We start from the raw sequence: 7,197 nt of genomic DNA, 5'->3' as shown, positions 1-7,197 counted from the left end.
AATTTTCTTCCATTATAAATTTCTGATTGCAATCCTCGAATGTGCAAAGAAAGAAATCCTAAACGGTTTTTCATTTCGCTCATACTCGAAAATCGATTCGAAACCCCAAGAGTATGCTAATCTAGAATTTCAATTAGAAACATTTTCTAACTTGAAACGTATTAAGAGCTACATCATTTGTGACTTCCCTTGTATCTTTTTAATCTGGTTCCTTTTTTAATTTCTTCTCAAAGTTGCTTAGCCTTTAAAATAACAGAATCTCAAAGACTTGTTCTTCATTCTTACAGATGGTCTTCTAAGGTTCCCAGTGGCGTCAGTGTTTTTTGTAAAATAGAGTTTTACAGTTTTAAACATTTTTGCATGTTAGCAATGGTTAAAGTAGTATTTCTATCCAGAAGAGTAGACTAGCACTGAAATCGAAACTTTCAAAAGTTTTGATAACTAAAGTCGCATCTTGTCTCGTATTAACTATCTCAGTTTGCGTAACTCATCAAGTTTAACAGTTTAATCAAGTTGAGTTAATATACTTTTCACTGCTACTGCATTGGGACTACATTTAGTATCAGACTGGACTGTAATTTTTATGAATTCTTTGAGAATGTCCCATCGATGAGTAGATCTCATAAATAAAGTTTAGATTCGTTCAACTATGCCAAACAAGGTAATTGCTTGCGGATTGACATAATGTCATGAACTCCCACTAAATTAATCAAATGGAATAAAATGGGCTGGCTTTATTTAAACTCAATATTTTTTCTGGACTCCTATATGTATACCTGCCATAGTTGTTTGATTATCATATCGTTGGCATTTACAATCATGTAAATTTAAAAAGTCTCTTTTCAGCTTTTCTAGGCTGACGTTTGTCGCATGGATTCCACGTTCTTCTCTTTCATGGAAATATGGAATTATTTTCACATAATTTGTTGCTATTTTCCTACCGTATATCGAATGATTTCACATATTTGCTCATCGCTTATATCTGGCATAGTACCGAAAGAGATGCTGAAGTTTTTTGGATCCGTGATTGATGTTTTGATTTCTAACTTCCAAGTAATAGAATTATTTCATTTCGGATAGCATGAGAAAAGTGTGAGGAAGATCCTGGATGTGCGCATACTCTATCTATGTAAGCCTTCATAACTGAATCGAATTAACATAACAATTTCATGACAGCTAAAAAATTTGTTCAGTTAGAATTTTTAGTAGTCGATTTACGATGTTCTCTTAGAGAGCAATTCATTACGCTTTGAGATATATGATAAAATTGTTTATTACTTTTCACGAAAAAAAGAGTAAACAAATTGAAATTAAAAAAGTCATAGTTGTGGGTCATTTAGCGTAGATCTACTGTGAACAGCACTGATTCTTGTAAAGCACTCGATTCGTTTTTACTATCACTACTATCAGACGGCTGATACTCGCCGTAAATATAAATATCACCAAACAAAGTTTCATTATCCGCGGATCTTTTGACAACATTTCTTGACAATATTGTTTTTCTTGTTCTTTCCAGTACAACTAGATTGTAGCGGGCTAATATGCATGCATATTGATAAATGGGTTGCTGAAATGATGGACTTTAAATTTTTTAACGTAATGGCACTTAACCTGTTAATAACCAGAATGTTCTCACGTTTTTTTTTTGTAGTAGTATTAAAAGGCTCGAACAAAAATGTTGGATAATCTGCGCTTTTGATTAAATTTAACGTAAAATAAGTCTTTTTTTAAACATTTTTCCTTGTTTTACTAATTAATCTTAAGACAAATTATACAGGGTGTTAGATAGAAAAACAATTTAGGAACCCAATAATTGACTCAAGCTTAATCAAAAAAATTAAACCTCGCTTTATAATGAAATGAACTAAATCGCATTGTTTTTAATAACCCTGTCTTTGGAAAATTATTACTTTGCCCAGTTTTCAAAAAAATAGCCTTAAGGTAAAGTAACTGTTAAGTGTTTTCCACCAGATTAGAATTAGTCATTTCACTAAAATTATTGTTAATTGACTAAGGAATTCGGTCTATTAGCTAGGACATAAAAAATACGTATTATTCGTTGTTACGATGTTATATAGATTTAAGAAAGAATTTAAATGTTTAGATAACAGAGAAAGTGAGGGTATTTTGGAATATTAGTTTCACAAAAAAATGCAAGGAATTTTAATGTTGATTATCTGCATACGTATATACTATACTATAAGAAAATATCGAAAAAGTAAATAACTAAAGATGATTGTATGCTCAGTGAAAAAAAAAGTGTCAAAAATCTTTGTCAATATAACTTGCATTTAAGTTGGAATACTATCTCAATCAGGAATCTACAACATTGTTTAAAAATTAACTAAATGTTTATTAAAAGGTAAAATTAGGATAATTATTTACTCTAATTATTATAAATATATATATATATATATATATATATATATATATATATATATATATATATATATATTTATAATAATATATATATATATATATATATATTTTCTATAATTATTTACTTTTGATGCTCTGCCTGTCCATCTAAGGCGGATTTCGGCGCGAGTTCATCTAAAAAACTTAAGCTTGCGTAAGACTCCCTATTTGTTTCTATATCTTTTGATTTTTGCTTCCTATTTCCACTTTCTTTACATTAAATTTAACTAATAATATTGAAATTTAATATGACTATCTTCTTTAATTATTTTCTCTTTGCTGCCTCCACAAGTTCTTTTTTGTATAGGGACTAGAGATAACTGTTAATTTTGTTGCTTTTCAACCTCTATCAGACTTTCCCTTCTTTGGTAAAGACACTGTTGAAATAACAAAAGGCGTTACAAATAAACCAGAGTCACAAGTAAACCGTTCTATTTCGAATTATGTTGTTTTTTTTTAATTTAATCACGTGATGAATTATAGCTTCCTTAGTGGTTATTATGTTATATTGGTTTAATTGCTAAAAGGTACTGTTTTTTAATTGCCCTTATTGATCTTCAGCATCAGATCTAATTTGTTTCAGTAAGGGCCAAATTACGGACCAGCTGATAAAGTTCCTGTGTGTTATCAGGCAGATAAATTCTATCCTCTCGGTAAACCTACCAATAGCTATAGGAGGAATTATGAACCAAATTTTAACTTGTTGTTACGTAGCAGAAGGTTCGCAATTTGGCAACAACATAATTGTGGCCGGTACAATAATATTAAGAAAAAAAGAAAAATTAGGTTTATGAATATCCCGTCCTGACAAAAATAAATAAAATAAACAAAAATAATGGAAGTATTTGGGTTTTAATTTGTGATAATAGTTTTAGGTACCTGTATGCTTGTTTTGTGCTAAATCCGATAATCTTTCTGTTAGTACTAGTATTAATACGTATTTTCATTTTTGCTAATTGTTTGTAAATCCCACCAGACATTTGCCAGTAAATCACAGTACACAGCTTTTTAGAAACTGTATGCTCTGCAATGAATTTGGTACAATTTTATTCAATATTTTTACATTATTTTTTTTAGAGGATGTCTCAATAACCTAATAAAAAAAGAGTAAAATATGCGGGTACAATTGAATCAAAAAAGACTGATGCAACATCTTGGAAAGAAAAAGATCAGGCTGGGAAAAAATTGACAGAAGAGTTTAATGTAAAAAACCCCGTGTCAGGGGTGGTTCGAATCCTGAATAATCTTCGAGCAAAATATGAGGGTATAAAAAATATCTAAGAAAAAAAGTAGCCAAGAACAAACAGGAAATATTTCAAACTTATAGCTGGTATTTAAATATGGTGGCTCAAATTTGACGTTCCTATATGGGATTTCTTAGATGTATGTTTTCTTTTCATTTCTCAGTCACATAACAGCGGCATAGCCAGCAAATAGGGGCAGCTGAGGGAAAGGTGTAACCTTAAGTCGGGCATTATCATATTAAATAAAAAGAGATTTAACCAGATGAAAAATAAGAAAAAACTCATACAGATTAAGACCAACATTTAGAATATTATACACAAACTTCTTACAAAACTATGCAGCTCCAACTCTTTGAAAAATTTGAGGTTACAATTTTCCTGGTAAACCTTTTATACGCTGCTTTTTCCTGTTGTTAACTTATTCTACTGGTAAGCAAGAATTATCCCGCTGGTAAGACAAACAAGAAGTTCATTATTCAATTTTTAATGTTACCAGCAGGATAACTTTTCTAGACACTCTACCAGTCGGTTCATAATTTGGCCCTAAAGGCATGTCTATCAAAAGGATTTCCTGAAAGCACTCCTACTTTAAAACCATTGGTGGCTATTTCACCAGTTTAACACTTACGATACGTCTTTCCTATCAATTTGACAATGGTATATGAGGTCAATAGCTTATTGTTTTAAAGTAATATACAATATGCGCACCTTCTAACTCTATATATATTATAATGACTTTAAATGAAACAAAAATGACCTGTATAAAAGCCGAAAGTTATGTGTAAGGGAGTAACGACAATTGCGTAATGTGGTTATGATCTGGCTATAATCCCCTTCTAGAATTAGCAAGATTGGTGATTTTTCATTATATTTAATAAAGTGTTGTCGAAATTATTTTCAAACTATCCGGAAGGATGTACTCTGCCTATTGAATATAAAGGTGCGCTCCTCTCTCCCTCTCCGTAACGGAGAACCTCTTTCTGTGGACGACTTTTTACCGCGTCTAGCAATAATAGACATTCGTGTTTCGTCCATATTAAAAATCCGATCAGCTGTAAATTTCTTCGTTTCGTGAGCATGTTCTAGAAGATAATCCATAGTTTCGGTTGTGAATCCCAGACCTCTTGCAAATGACGTACCTATCAGTTGCCGTTTGCATGGACAGAATGCTTTTGTTTCCTGACAAAAATCCATTTAGCCAATAAGACTCAGCTGCATTCAAAATAAATGGATTTAAAATGTTAATGATAAGCTACTCTTCTTACATCCATGTGAGTTAATTCGTAAAATTTAAACTCGTATTGCGCCAAAACAGTTTCTGCAAGATTCTGCCCAATATCTTTATGAATAAGTTGTTCCGTTGGTAAGTTGTTTCCGTAAATAAGTTGTTTCCTTTTCAGAAACAGGTCTAAATAATGGTACGTCAAAGCATTAGTAAAAGGTACCTTACGAACCTTGGTACATTAAAGTTTATTGAAGCCTTAAGGTATCTTATTTCCTTACTACCAGTACAGCAGCGGCTACATCTTGCGAATTCGAGTTCTGCCTCTTTTCACAAACTTTACGTATCAAAATATACGTACAAACATAAATACATTCTAAAAACAATTGAAAAAAATCATCTACCTTCTTTTTGGCATAAAAAATTAATATAATTCGGAATATTCCAAATTTGCATTGTCTGGTATCCAAATTAACAACAAGAAGAGTTACTTGAAAATCCACTAACAAAAATTAAATACCTTAACATATCGAAAAAATACAAGTGACTACTTAAAACAAAAGCTCTTACTTACTCAAACTTAATTAAAAAACAAAAATTGAGGCAACGCCACAATACAATTTTCACAAGTGTTGTCCTCTACTATAAATCAACAGAACTACAAACGTAGTTGTCACCTAAATACATACAGGCTAAAGTGTCGTTTTTGCGATATTTAGCGAGATACCGCTGCGCAGTTTCAATACGGAAGTATTCTAAATTACCAACATTATTCCAAATGATCCTCACTTCCGCTAAGGTTTTACTCTGTAGTGCCAAACAAAAAAAATGTTTTTTTTTTATTCTCAGGGAAACAGCTTGGTATTTCTGTTAATGTTTGTTTGATGAACTGATCAAATAGATACTAACGAACTTTATGTTCGACTGTTCGAAACGAAATGTTTGTTCTAGTTACAATTACAAAACGCAAGCTTTAATAACATTAAGGATGGTTTATTAAGTAAGGTAAATTATAGCCACTATAATTTTTAAACTCATATTGTCGCATATTTTTACCGTTCGCTTGGGTGTAAGGTAAAACATTCAATGCGCAAAAAACATTTATTTACACTGTATTTATTTAATCTTAAGGGTCGCCAATATTCAGACCTTAATTGGCCTGATGTGTTGCACTGGTTTTCTCCTGACTAGAAATAACGGTTCTTGCCGGTTCTTTCGAGATTTGGCGCCTATCTCTTTCTAACTCTGAGTCGCATCGGAGTGCTTCCACCTCTTTGATGGCTCGGAACAAGGTTACTTTGAAATTGACACTTTATTTAATTATTCCAGGTTGACCTTGCAAGGTCTGTACCTGTACTTTACTGGTCTATATTCTTAATACATAAGGAAATGACAAAAATACAAAGTTGCGGTGGCCTTTGCTCGGAGGTGTTTGGGCTACTGTTGGACCCCCTTTGGCGTAATACTTTGCCGCAGCAATTGGAATTGCTGCTGCATTGAAGCAAAGAATGCTTGCAGCATGGAGTTTGGGTCTGTCGAGTGACAGTCTGTTGGGTGTGACGAGGCGGCTGTTGTCCTGGGTGCGCCAGGTGAACGAGTGGTCCCGTCTGGCGGCTTTGGCCTTTAGGACCTGCTTGGGGTTCCTGGGGCATCCTAGGTAGTTCGCCGTATGTGGCCCTCCGAAGGTGACGCAGGTGGCTGGTTGGTCACGGCGTTTGGTGCACTCGGCAGTTGCGTGAAGTTGGCCACACTTCACGCAACTGTTCATGCATTTGTGTGCTGCCGTGCACCTGGCCTGAGCATGTCCGTGGAGTTGGCACCCTTGGCACTGGATATTCCAAGACTTGTTACGCTTGGTTTTTACCCTGATCATCACGCCTCTTAGTTCCGTGATTTAGAAGATCGATTTCTCCCCCCTCGGGAGCTGCTGAGTGAGGGTGGAATCCCAGCTTCCTTAAGTCCTCCAGAATGCTCTCAGCTGACCAGTGCTCGAGAGGTCCATGGAGGTTAATGTATAGTCTCTTCTCTTCAGGTAGGGAGAATGAGTGGAATAGCACCTTGCTAGATTCCAGATAGTCCTGGGTTATCCTGTAGTATTAAATGGACTGTGGGTGGATTTTTATGACATCATGTGTATTGACGACATGACCGTGGTTCACACCTTTCGCCTATAGGGCAGCTGTCACTGCCTCGTACGTTTATTTTTCCCTGATGATGATCGGGGGTAGTTTTTAAGCCTTGGTTGATGGCGGAACGGGCTCGGGTGTGGGTTCAGGAGGAGTGTTCCTGAACCCTGCCCTTGAGGTCGAGGGG

This window comes from Anthonomus grandis, chromosome 7, assembly GCF_022605725.1.
Source record: "Anthonomus grandis grandis chromosome 7, icAntGran1.3, whole genome shotgun sequence".
Taxonomy (NCBI): Eukaryota; Metazoa; Arthropoda; class Insecta; order Coleoptera; family Curculionidae; genus Anthonomus; species Anthonomus grandis.
The sequence above is the reverse complement of the archived record's forward strand: the minus strand, read 5'-3'. Positions refer to the sequence as shown.